The sequence below is a fragment of the Cupressus sempervirens genome, chromosome 7 (assembly GCF_028749045.1).
Source record: "Cupressus sempervirens isolate cs-2001-9-10 chromosome 7, ASM2874904v1, whole genome shotgun sequence".
In the NCBI taxonomy this organism is placed as follows: domain Eukaryota; kingdom Viridiplantae; phylum Streptophyta; class Pinopsida; order Cupressales; family Cupressaceae; genus Cupressus; species Cupressus sempervirens.
Genome location: NC_143124.1, coordinates 675475990 through 675488878, shown reverse-complemented (window position 1 = coordinate 675488878; position 12889 = coordinate 675475990).

Genomic DNA, 12889 nt, shown 5'->3' with positions numbered 1-12889 from the left:
ACAAGACTACCTTTTGAACTCGTTATGGGCATTATGAGTTCACAGTGGTACCTTTAAGGCTGACTAATGCTCCATCAGTTTTCATGAGCTTGATGAATGGAGTGTTTTTATCTTATCTTGATAGGTTTTTACTTGTTTTCCTTGATGACATATTGATATATTCTAAGACTTAGGAGGAGAATGAGGAATACCTATGATTGGTTTTGCAATGCTTGAGAGACAATCAACTTTATGCTAATGCGGCTAAGTGTGAATTCTTCAAATTAGAGATTTAGTATTTAGGGCATGTCATTTTAGGTGATGATATTTTTGTAGACCCTACAAAGATCTAGGAAATAGTAGATTGGCCTACACTGACCAAAGTGTCAAAGATTTGTAGTTTCATGGGTCTAGTTGGTTATTATCGTAGATTTGTCCAAAATTTCTCCAGAATAGCGCATCCTATCACTTCCCTTCAAAGGAAAGGAAAGAAGTTTATATGGATAGAGAAATGCAAGGAAGCATTTCGAAAGCTCAAGGAGCTTTTCACCAGTGCACTGCTCTTAGCACTACCTGATCCAAAAGGTGATTTCATGGTATGTACAGATGCTTCCCTTGAAGGGATTGGAGCGATTTTAATGCAGAATGGACAAGTGATTGCATATGAAGCATGCAAGCTCAAGGATCACGAGCTAAACTATCCTACACATGATCTTGAATTAGCAATGGTAGTTCATGCTTTGAAAAGGTGGAGACATTTCTTGTTGGGGCACCGATTCGAGCTACATAGTGATCATCGCAGTCTTTAGTACATTTTCACTTAGTCTAATTTGAATGCTTGCCAAAGGTGGTGGATGTAATTTCTATGTGAGTATGAATTTAAGATAAAGTACATTCAAGGAAAGGAGAATGTGGTGGTAGATGTTTTGAGTCGCAGGAGACATGTGATATCATCTATGACTCTTAGTGTTGATTTGAGGAGTTAGATTCTTCAGGCACTTCCTAAGATTCTTGGTACTAGGAAGTGTGTCGAGAAATAGATTCAGGGAGACCTCTGGAGGGTAAGTTTTCAGGCTATCTCCTAGAGTTAGATGGTCTTTTGAGACTTTCAAGAAGGATTTATGTGCCACTACTGGATGAGCTTCGCACCTTGATTCTAGTAGAAGCCCATCGTGCACCTTACTCGGCACATCTAGCTGTCAAAAAGATGCATGCTGATTTATGATGTTTATTCTATTGGTCTGAGATGAAATGTGACATTGCAGATTATGTGGATAGGTGTCTTGAGTGTCAGAGAGTCAAGGTAGAACACTAGCATCCAATAGGACTTTTACAACCAAATCTCATTCCTTCATGGAAGTGGGACATCATCTCTATGGACTTCATAGTGGGATTACCTATGACTACTCGTTGTCATGATGCTATCATGGTCACCGTTGATCGGTTGACTAAGGTGGCACATTTTTCACCAATCAAGTCTTCCTACATGGTAGCTTCTGTAGCTAATGTCTTCATGCGTGACATCATGAGACTACATGGTATTCCCCAAAAAATCATTTCAGATAGGGATCTTGTATTCACATCCACATTTTGGACATTGCTGCAGCATGAGATTGGAGCACAATTGAATTTTAGTTCAGCATATCACCCAGAGACAGATGGTCAGAAAGAGAGGGTGAATTAGGTTTTGGAAGATATGTTAAGGATGTATGTGATGGATAGGCAGAAACATTGGGAGGACTATCTCTACCTAGTGGAGTTCACTTACAACAACGGGTATCATAGTTCTATTGGCATGGCACCATTCTAGGCTTTATATGGATGTCCTTTTCATACACGCTTGAGTTGGGATAGTCTTGAAGATCACATCCTATTGGGTCCTAAGATGCTTCGTGATATGGAGCAACAGGTAATGCATATCCATGAGCATTTGACTATGGCACAGGATAGGAAGAAAAGGTATGCTGATGCACATAGGAAAGAGAAGCAGTTTGCTGTGGGAGATAAGGTTTTCTTGAGAGTGTATCTATGGAAGAGTCTGATATGATATAAAAAGGGTTCAAAGCTAGCACCTCGCTTTGTGGGACCATTCGAGATTCTTGAGAGGATTGGCCTAGTTGCTTATCGCCTTGCCTTACCGCCCAACCTAGCTTGCATTCATGATGTTTTCTATGTTTCTGTACTTAGGTAGTATATCGCTAATGTAGCACATGTTCTTGATTGGAATGCATTGTAGGTAGAGGATGGGTAGCTAGCTTTGGAGTCGGTTCATATTCTGGAGCAGCAGGAGTTGACCCTCAAGGATTGAACCATAGAGTAGGTAAGGGTCCAATGGGACCCTACTAATGACTCTTCAGCTACATGGGAGGATGCAACTAGATTACGAGATTTATATCCCTACTTGTTTGTAGGCTTCCAAGAGTAAGCCTAATCCTAGGGGGGTGGACATAGTGCCTGCCCTCCTTTACATTTTTCTAGTTACATTGTTGCTATCATGGCCGAACTCTGTTAGGCCAGTTTTATGTTGATAATTAGTAGCATTGTTTTGAGACTATTAGTTATTGTGCTATGGATTCAATTGATATATGATGAGATTACTAAGACTCTACATTTCATGTATGCATGATGATTATTACATTATTTTCGGTTATTGATGATGATTAGTTAGATGGTTTATTATCACATGTGTTTTCTTATGGATACTTACTGCATACTTGCATGTGTATGGTGTGCAGGTTTACTTATGCATGGAATTTTTGATGTGGTTAAGGAAGGGAGTCGTAGTCACCTGCTAGTCGAGATCTACACGATGCACCACTTCCTACCATTGCCTGTTTAGCTTAGCATATACATATATATTGTATGTACATGCATGGATTTTACATAGGTTGCAAGTACTGGGTATCGACTTCCCTGAATTGCCAAGATGAGCGTACCCCATCGCACTATCTCAATGGTAAGAGAGGGGAGATAAATTCTCAAGTCCAAATCCTAAACCCTTAAACCATTTTTCCTAGAAAGGTAGGAAAAGTATCTGAGATGTTTTACCTTCCAAATGGGTCAGATGACATAATTCGTAATTTTAACCCCTTAGACTAATTTTGTGTGGATTGTTCTATGATGGGTTTTCATATTTTATTTTGGAGGCCTTTGGTGAATTTTCTATTAATTAAGTCTAAAATTAAAAGATTTAATTAATAATTTAATTATTCTGGGGAAAATTAATATAATGTTATGATATTTTGATATTTTGATTTTAATTAATTAAATGGGAAATTAATTGAGTAAAAGAATTAAATAAAAGAAATTAAAATTAATAATAATAAAAAATAAATAATAATAATAATAATAATAATAAAAGAATTAAAAATAAAACTCATAAGTCTACCTAGGAGTAAGTGCACCTCTTGATTTCACATGTGTCTACAACACAGGAGTTAGCACACAATTAAGCACATGGTGTCTACAACCTTGTGACTCATCTAGAAGGTTGGAAAAAGCTTGGGCTTAGTTGTCAATGCTTATCTTATCTTCTGGTTGATTCTAGAGACATTCTAGGTGCTTCTTGAGAGGTCTTTATATTCAAGCACTCCTAGAAGCTCGAAGAGAGTGCATTTGGGTGGACCCACGAACGCTGGAGAAGGAAGGAACTTGCTTTGCAATTTTTGAGAAGTGGTTTAGCATCAGTGTCTAGGTAGACACTTGTGATTTTGCATATGTTATTTCCCTTCTTCCACTTCCTGTCTTCATCGTGTCTTCTGAATGCTTTTTGAGAATTTCATGTGTTGAATATTTTATGAGGAAACTGCACCATGCATAGATCTGAGTAATTTAATGGGCTAGGTTTTAATTGATAGATAGAATGAGGAAAATACACTGTATTCCTTCATCTGAATAATCTGTACACATTCTTCAGATTTACACCTGAAATATATATATATAAATAAATAAATAAATATATATATATATATACATGTATATATATATAGATATATATATAAATAAACATATACATATACATATATATATACATATACATATATACATATATGTATATATATATATATTTAACTTTGAAAATATTATCATATATTAACTGTTGCTATAGAATCAAATTTATGATAAAAAAATATTTATTTGAAAATGTTTTACAAATTACAAAAAAATGGGCATTTCTTCTTTCTTTAAAAAATATATATAATTAAATTTTTATGGTGAGGGGTGAGCAGTCACACCCCACCCCCACCGACAGTCACTATCCATGATAGTGGACCCGCTAGTAGTCATTAAAGACTGCACAACAACCACTGTCGCGACAGTCTCCCATATGGGGTGCTGCGTTCGCAGTCTGCAAACTGTTACTCGTAGTATGGTAGGTACCACGCGGAGTGGATATTTATATAAATAATTCTTCCAAATTTGTTTATTGAGTGATTTTTTTGATTAGATAAACATGTTTTACAGGGATCTTGAAACCCAATAGTTAAAACATATAAGGCTAATAATAAGCAGGAAAGCCCAGCCAAAAGAGTATAAATTCAGAGGCTGATAATAAGCATAAAGCCCAACCAAAAAGTAGAGTTCTCAGAAAATACCAGGACAAAAGACAAGTAATACCATGGCCTAAAGCCAGAACAAAAGCCAAAAAACAAAGAAAAACAAAAGAATAGGTGAGAGTTATTCCTTGCTCTTTCGCCCCAGCTCTTGCATAACTTGTGTAGCCTCAAAGGCCAATTGATTCTCCTCTACTTCCAGCCATTGTGCCCTTTGGTCCCCTTGGTCCTAATCAGGAATGGTGTTGTTCTTTGCAGAGTCATCCTTCGTTCTTGCTTCATCCCTATCTTTTCCTTCCTCATCATCTTGCATTTGTTTGTCTTTGATCTAGCCCGTAAGAGAGATGTTGTTGTTGTTAATGGAGCTTAACAAAGAGAACATTTGATTCACAAGGTTGTGATTGTAGTTTTCCAGGTTCTATATTCTTTTTCCTAGCAGACTGAGCCTGTTAGTCAAATTTGTCCTCTCATTAGCATCCATCCCATTCCTTGTTTCCTCAATATGTCTCACTTATTTTTTGACCTGTTCCAGCTCGTGGAAAAGCCATTTGATTGATCTAAAATTGTCAATCATACTGTTTTGAGCATTATTCAAGAGGTTCATCCCTATGTCCCTAGCTCTATTCGAAATAGCCACTATCACTAGGTCAATGAGTTCTTTCAGTTACTGTTCCTCTTGATTTTCCACAAGGATTTGGGGATTCATGGCCTCCCTAAAGATGCCCATATTTGAAGTCTTGCCATTAAATTTTATCCAAGATTTCCTCCTATCATTGACCTACACTTCCCCTTTTGCATACCCTACATTCTCCTCTTTCTACTCTTCAAGTTGGGCTTGGAGGTGGATAGGAGATAGGGGCAGCATAGATGCCTCCTCAAATTGAGAGCGCACTTCCTCCAAACTCTCCCTCTTGCATTTCTTCCTTCCACTTTCATCCTTAATTTCCTCTTGTGTCTCCTTAACCACCTCCTTAGACTTTAGATCCTCCTCATCATCCCTGTCTCTCTCTGCATCCTTCTCAGGAGGCTTCTACCCAAGATCCCTAGGGCTTTTTCTACTAGGGGTTATGGGAAGGGCAATTTTTTAGCTTGGTGAGTTGCTAATTTCCCCGAAGAAGAGATCCCTCCTTCCTTAGAGTTGAGGCTCTAAATTTCATCCAAGTTAGAGGAGTAGCTAGAACTACCAGACTCCACATTCTTTTCTTGAGGGGGAGCGATGCTTATAGTCTGAGCCTTGAAGTGCTTGCGGATAAGTAGTAGCAGCCCCTTGTGCAGAGCCGGGTTTGCGGTGGGCTTCTTCTTGAAGCTGTCCACCGCCTTGCTCATAGAGGTTAACAGATAATATGGAAAGGAAATATTAGCATTATGCTGAAAATGATTCAATATAACAAAGTGGTGGGTACGAGCTCTATCAAACCTAGGGTCCAATGTGATGTACTCGATAACAACTCTCAGAACATACCTCCACCGCTTCTTCATGGAGTTAGAGGCATAGTAGGTGTCAATCTTTCTTAGCACATTTAGTTCCTTCTCACTCTCCACAAAGTCCCTAACCACATTGGCCCAGAGCTTCTTATCCCTTAAGAATTTAAAACCCTTGATAGGGATTTCGATGACAGTCGCAATCACCTCCTCCATTATTTGAAAGTAGACCCCATTCACCTTCACCCTACCATCCTTCCAGGACCCCACCATACTTTTGGTCACCTCCTGATCTAATCCATGCAACTTCATAATATAATTGGTAACCCCACCCTCTTCTAGCTTTTCCCACACTTTCTCCCTACTTCTCCATTTCTCAAAATCTCCCATCGACTCCTTTCTGCACCTTTCGCCTACCATTTTTGCACACTGCACACCCTCTTTACTCATGTGCTCCTCACTCTGTGACTGAAAGGGACCTCCAAGAGTAAGCAATAAATAGAGAAAAATAGCCCTGCTATTTCTCTAGAAGCGAATGTGAAAAATAACCCACAAAGCATGTCGATTAATCAATAATGAATCACTGCATTTACGATTTCCCATGCTTCCATTTTGAAAAGTACCCTTATTTCTTAAAACCTTCATAATCATAATTATAGCTTGATTTTCTCTATACTTCCTTGGATCTTGTCCAAGTTGATCAAACTTTTAACGTCTGTTGGAAAAAAAAATTTGGGATGCCAAGTCATTTTTTAGTTTGCGCTGATCCCAATGTTCGCAAACCTGTCGGCAACCAGGTTTTCTTTCAAAAAAATATGAGTGACATGGATTCTATTAAATTTGGCAAGGGTCTCATGTGTCTCATCAATTAGATTAGCAATCGTCCATGATGGATGTGAGTTTCCAATGATGCACTTTATAATGTTGTTTGAATCCCCTTTGAGCCATAAATTGGTAACACCAATTTCAAAAGCCAGTTTTACAACATTGCACATGGCGTTCGCTTTCGCAAAATGATTGGTTTGGAATCCCAGTGGGAGAGAAAAAGTAGCAATACTATCTCCATTTTCATTCCTTATCACACCTCCACTACTCGAGGAGCCAGGGTTGCCCTTTGAGGCTCCGTCGAAGTTGGCTTTGTGCCAGCCTTCAGGGGGGAAGAGCCACTTGGCTTCTTGTCTTTTCCTCAATTTGTCTTTTAGCTTCTCCTTTTTCATGCCTCCTATCTCAAATTCTCCCCCCTTCCTCACAAAAAAGTTTTCCTTTATGTTACTAAAAATATTTCTCCCAACAACTAAAGCCAACTCCTCCCTATGTCTGAAAATCCTATTGTTTCTCTCCTTCCATATGCTCCAAAAAAAATGGGGCAGGATCCAGGAGCTAATTTCTTGCAAGATAGACCCATTGAACAAGCCATGCCATTGACAGAAAAAGTCTAGAAGGTTAGAAGGAAAGCACTAGCTATGGCCTAAGTCTTGGGTGAGGATGCCCCAAACTGTCCTAGAGAAAGAACAATGGATGAACATATGTTTATTGAGTGATGTTACTATTAATTACATTTATTAATTATTACATATTAATAATTTATAATTATTAATATGTTAATGATATTTTATTTAGTTATTAAGATATCAAATAAAGATGTAGATATAATTAAATATTAATATAAATTAGATTAATTAAGTATTAGGGGTATGTTTTTTTTATATAATCAATCAATAATGCAAATTGAGTTAATTGAAAATAATAAATGATAATTCCTCCTAGAATATTTAGGGAGAACAATTTTTAAAAGGAGGGGCCATTTTCAATATAGTGATTATGTAAAATGCTTTTGAACATTTTAGAAAATTGTTCTAAAAAGCTATGGAGGAAAACTTCGATTTGTCAAAATAGATACATGGGTTAGGAAAAAAGAATAAAAAATGTATAAATGTTCCTTCACTTGATATCCAAAATGAAAATCAAAACCCCATAATTAACTCAACTAAGTTATTTTAGCAAACCAAGACATGTGCTTTCATTTTGTGTTTCCTCTATGCTATATGTTTTGGGTTTTTGGGTTGACTAGATTGTTGACCAGTTATAGGACGTCTACCAGAGGCTCAGGGGTTATGATTTGTGATGTCAAGATGATGTCTTTTGATTTTGATTCTTTTAAACCAACCATGGTTATGATATGGCATGTTCTATGGTGTATGTGGTTTACTGATTGATATTGTTTTCAGTCCTCTTGTGTAAACTGTGATATATATAACCATTTATGAGTTATCGATCAGTTGTATTTGGATTACTTTCTAGTCACTTAGTTAGGACTGAAGTGTTTATTTGATTTTGATGATGTCATGTTGTGACATGTTTTGACTTGACCATTTTGGAGTCTTTGATCAGTATTATTTGCATTGAGCTGTCTTTTTGGTTGCTTGTTGAGAACCAATGGATATTATGATTATCATTGGATGCTTTTTAGTTACTCGTGAAGAACTGATGTGATTATTGTGGATTATCTTTTGATACTTTCCAGTCGCTTGTATAGGAATGAGGTGATTTTATGTGATTATGGATTTTTTTTTTTATTGAGCCTAGGGTAGGTTATCTACTTGTAGTGTTGTGAAGTGGCTCACAATGGGGGCCGGGGCCCTAAGTGGCTGCCAGGGTAACTCATTGTAAGTTGTTTAATAAGTGAAAACATTACACCTAATACCAACTTAAATGAACCTAATAAGATAATTGCTTGTTCTTTCCCATGCCTTGAGTGCTAGTACAAACTAGGATGGGAGTAGAGAGAACGCTTGGTTGTGACCTTGCATTCCATAGTATGGCTTGTCAGTATGAGAGGATACTAGTGGCCACATAGGGATCACTAGGGGGTCAGGGTCTATTGAGAAACTACCAGGGTAACTCTAGCATGATTCGTGAGATGACACTTTCTCGCTTACATAGTAGGCTTCCTAGATGTCTTTGTGTGCCTCTTGGATTAGATGTTAGTTTATGTTGGAACCTTGAGTTGGTATACTTTTAGGATTCTTGGACTTAGAGAGTACTTGTGCTATGTGATATGATTATCTATTTGGGACTTGAGATTATCTCCTCAGTGTGGTGGGAGTGGACCATTTAGGTTCCACACGGTTGGGTGGTAGTGCTTTTTCCACTCTTACCATTTGAGATCCCTCTGAGATACCATGGCTGAAGCTTTCTTTGTTGGCATCTATCTTCATTTTGTTTTTTGTTATGATGAGGGACACATATCCTTTTATTGATAATTAGCATATGATAGATTTTTTTATTTACTTATCTTATTCTTTAATTTGCATGATTACATTTTTTATGTATATGTTGTAGCATGTTATATTTCTTTCTGTTGATGATGTAGTATGCTTTAGGAGTGACATTCCTACTATGATAATACTGATGATCTCTTCAGTATCTTGGGATGTTACACATGGAGGGATGGCTTGGGCCCATAATGGTCTAATGATGCTATTTATGGTTTGGAGGAACCGTGCACTTGTTAGTTGTGTTTGATGATATATGGTTATCTTTTATGATGGATGTTTATACCTTCTATGATAATGTTCATGTATGGTATGTGGTTTCATTTACTTTATTGCACTTGTATCATAGATTAGAATAGGATGATGTACTTTATTTTCACATATGTATATTCTTTTATGTCTTTCATACCCTGTGGCATGTATAACAGATGATTGAGCATTCTAAAATGTAATTTATTGAGGGACATTTGGGACAAAAGTATATTGTTTAAGAATGTTGGAATTTTCATTATTATTTCACATGGATGTGGTATTATATGGAATCAATATTAGTTCATTAAATGTGATTCAACATTAAGGTATCCCTAAAGAATGTAACCTATTATGTATGTTTATGTATACTTTCAGTTGAATGTTGTTAATGCTTCCGTTACTATGTGTATGGTTTAACTTTTATGTTTCAAAAAATAAAATAAAAAGTGCTACCAACTTAGTGAAACTTTAGGTTAATTCTTTTGGATCCCTTGGTGGGGCATTACAAAATCTATGCAATAAAACCATACAAGATCACATTAAAGGTCATAAATCAATGACACAAGTATTTATATGTGGAAATCCTAAATGTGAGGATGAAAATCATGGTGGGAGTAATATACCCACTAGCCTTTCCTTACAAGTAAAGAAGTGCCATGTTAAGGATACAATTGTTCTTTATGAGAAGACATCCTATTAGGAATGTACATAATTTGCTAGGATTACAAAATATTATTAAAGATACCTTGTTAGAGGATTTAAGATCTATTTCTAAGAGACACCTTGCTAGAGGATTTAAAATACTTATGTACAAGTCCGCCTTGTTAAAGGTTTACAATAGTTGCAATGATGAGAAATAAAACTAAGGTTTAGATCTAAAGTATGACACACCTTTCCTTGTAGATCCTTTATGTTTTACCTTAAAGATTCTTTGATCTTCTACTTATGTTATGGTTTTCCCCTTGTGAATTTCCCTTATTTACTTCTTTCTCATTTTTTTTCCGCACTAGTGTTTTATTTTTCTCTTTGATTTTAGCTCTTATGTTCTTCACTACTCTTTCATTCTTCAACTTTAGCAACAAAAAAAAATTCAAAATGAGGTTTTTACAATATATACACTCTTTCATCTAGGCACCAAAACCCTTAAGTTATCCTTCTCAAATCTAGAATTGAAAATTTGGATTCTATAAATGAGCCTATCACAAAATACCCATAACCACCTATTCACAAGTGTCTAGATATTATAAATCATGTAATATCTAGTGAGTCTACATCTAGACTCCCATCCTTGCATCCTTCTGTCAATTCTTCCCACATTCATGTTCTATCACTCTTTTATTGTCCTTTCCTCCTATCACATCCTTAGTGATTCTTCATGCATGATCTATAATATACTATCTATTGGTCGTGACCTTGATTACATAATTCTCCTTGTCTAGATTAGTGCACCAATCTACTAGTGACTGCACAATATTACAATGCTCCATTATTTTACCAACCAATTTCCAATCAATGAAAATACTTCAAGCCTTTGTGATGCTAAGTATTAGTCATCACCTCTTTACTATCCAAATTCCAATTTAACTCTTTAAGATCAACATAATGGTCATTCTTTCATTTTTTTTTTAATGCAAGGATATTTATATCCTAAGTTACAATCTTATGCTTTCTTCAAAGTGTATGCTTATTATAAAATATCTCTCACTAAGGGCATCTATCAAATCCCCTTTCTCATCTTTTAACCTTTATTCTAAGGATTCATTATTTATCCACATTCATTTCTATTATGTCATGAGATCCTCTCATGCGAGGCCTTAATTTTTAGGATCTTTGTCATTACTAAGATTAGTATCATCTATTTAAATTCCCTCCTTACTTAGGAGTGTATATCTTGTATAATCAAAATTAATACTAAGATGATATAATGCAACATCTTTCTTCTCTCTTTTCATTTCTTTGTGATTAGAATTATTATATTATACATTTTTTTTTTACATAAGATACATAGTTTCACACAAGATTTGGTTGTTTCTGCTTAATAATATTTTTATTGTCTCAGAGATGCATGTTTATTATTAAATAATCATAAATAGTTTCATCATTACCTTTCCTTTATGACTATCTTACATTATATGTTATTTATTTTTTATCGTATATGTTTATGTTCCATTATGAGTTCTCTCTTTTCTATAACTTATTTTTCATGGAATTGTGTATCTATTATACAATAGCTATCACTTAGGATATATATATATATATATATCTTTCTTTCACACTTAGGGGGCAATAATGCATGTATATTATTTTTCTCTTTTACGTAAGGATCTACTTTCCATAGTATAGTGGTATTCATTTATCATGTGACATTAATATAAGGAATTGTTGTTTTGATTTGATTCTTTCTTATATGAGAGGCGTGTATCCTTATCATTACCTCTTTCTTGTTTGTAAAAATATGTTCATTATAAATACATTTCCTTACTTTGAATTTCAAAGTTTATCATCCTTCAACAAGAATATTTATTTTACCTAGAAATTAGGGGGATAAATAGGTACATTCTTGTTCTCCCCCACCCCTCCTCTTTGTCTTGAAGATGATATATTTTTTCAAACACTACTATTGAAGGAAGATGTCATGCAAATAGGAACTCTTCCTTTTAAAGGCCTCTTCTCACAAGAAGAATATTCTTTCTCACTTATTTATTTTCTTAGCCTATAAAATCTAATTCTCTTATCTAAGTTAGTGGTATACATTGTTTTTATTAGGGAATATTCCTATTGTTGGAAGTAGGCATTTTTTATTATATTCCTTATAATGTCTACTCTCTAACCATCACAAGGAGGGGATGCAAATATACAACCTCCCTTTTACATTCTCTTGAGCATTTTATTTATGCATGTTTATGAGCAATACCTATGTGCATAAGTGATTTGTAGCCATCCCTCAAGTGCACATAAACCAATTCCTATGATATAAGATATTTATATCCATTCAAAGCGTGCATATAAGAAAAAATTATTCTTGGTGTAAGTAATTCATATCCATCCATGAAATAATCTTCATCACATAAATGATTTTTATTCATTCATGAACTTCATAAAAAAATTGATAGTAGACATAGGTTATTTTATGGAATTGAGTAGTATGGAAAATAAACCTTCTATTAATTTCAACTCTCTCTCTCTCTCTCTCTCTCTCTCTCTCTCAACATGCTAGTTAGGTAAATCATAAAATTGGTATCATTCTTGGTGATGCTCTTTTTCTTCCTCTGTGATCACTTATGGTCATTTAGTAGCTTTCCAGACATGATATTAGTGGGTGAGGCATTTAAAATCAAGGTCTCTTTCACCAATTGATTCAAAATTTTAGTGCTAAACACTTTTTAATCTTTCTTCTTTCTTCTTTCT